The sequence below is a fragment of the Humulus lupulus genome, chromosome 4 (assembly GCF_963169125.1).
Source record: "Humulus lupulus chromosome 4, drHumLupu1.1, whole genome shotgun sequence".
In the NCBI taxonomy this organism is placed as follows: domain Eukaryota; kingdom Viridiplantae; phylum Streptophyta; class Magnoliopsida; order Rosales; family Cannabaceae; genus Humulus; species Humulus lupulus.
The window spans coordinates 141,413,034-141,413,922 of NC_084796.1; the positions used below are offsets into that span (position 1 = coordinate 141,413,034).

The 889-nt window shown below is 39.7% G+C and overlaps 1 non-coding gene across 1 annotated transcript; it reads left to right on the top strand.

Moving 5' to 3' along the window:
• The first annotated feature begins 510 nt into the window (after positions 1–510).
• On the top strand, positions 511–616 carry LOC133833300 (small nucleolar RNA R71). Its single transcript, XR_009892691.1, has one exon. It is a non-coding gene; the product is annotated as a small nucleolar RNA R71 (small nucleolar RNA).
• Positions 617–889: the final 273 nt, after the last annotated feature.

Sequence of the window (889 nt, forward strand, 5' to 3'; positions counted from 1 at the left end):
GTGGTTGTAAACCATGGTTATTTTTCCAAGACAGGTTAAGGTGATTTTTCCACACAGGAGTATATGAATTTGAGTAGGTGTTGGGTGCAGGTCTTGGAATGTTACTAATAACCTGTGCCTGTTCCAAAGGCATAAAATTTTCGTCTGTTTTGCAACTAGCTGTGCTCGGGCATTGTTCATAAGAATGTGGTCCCCCATAAGTCTCACAACTCATGACATTCTATACTTGCAATGCTTGTGTGGCGAGGTTATTCTACTGCAATTGCTTGGTGAGAGATGTCACTTGCACAGTCAATAAAGCAATAGGATCAACCTCTAAGACTCCTACCACCTTCTTATTCTCACGCTCAGTAGGCCAATTGTAGTTATTCATGGCCATCACTTCCAGTAGTTCATAAGCTTCATTAGAGATTTTTTCTCATAAACGCTCCTCCCGATGCTGCATCAATAATTGTCCTTATATTTCCCCCAAAACTATTGTAAAATGTATGCACCAGCAGCCACTTCTCTATTCCATGATGTGGGAACTTCCTTTGCAACTCTTTAAAGTGTTCCCACGCATCATATAATGACTCCCCAGCCAGCTAATGGAAGTTATTGATCTCTCCTCTATATTGGGTTGACTTCGCAGGAGGAAAATATTTACCAAGGAATTTCTGAGCCAAGTCTTCCCAAGTAACTATAGAGTTATCTTGTAATGAATTCAGCCAACTCTTAGCTCTGTCTCTTAACGAAAATGGGAATAATCTTAATCTGACAACATCGTTACTCACCCTGTTCATTTTGAATGTCTTACACAACTCTAAAAAATTGGTGATTTGGAGATTTGGATCCTCATTTGATTAATCCCCCAAATTGGACACAGAAACCTAATTACTACACAAGCCAT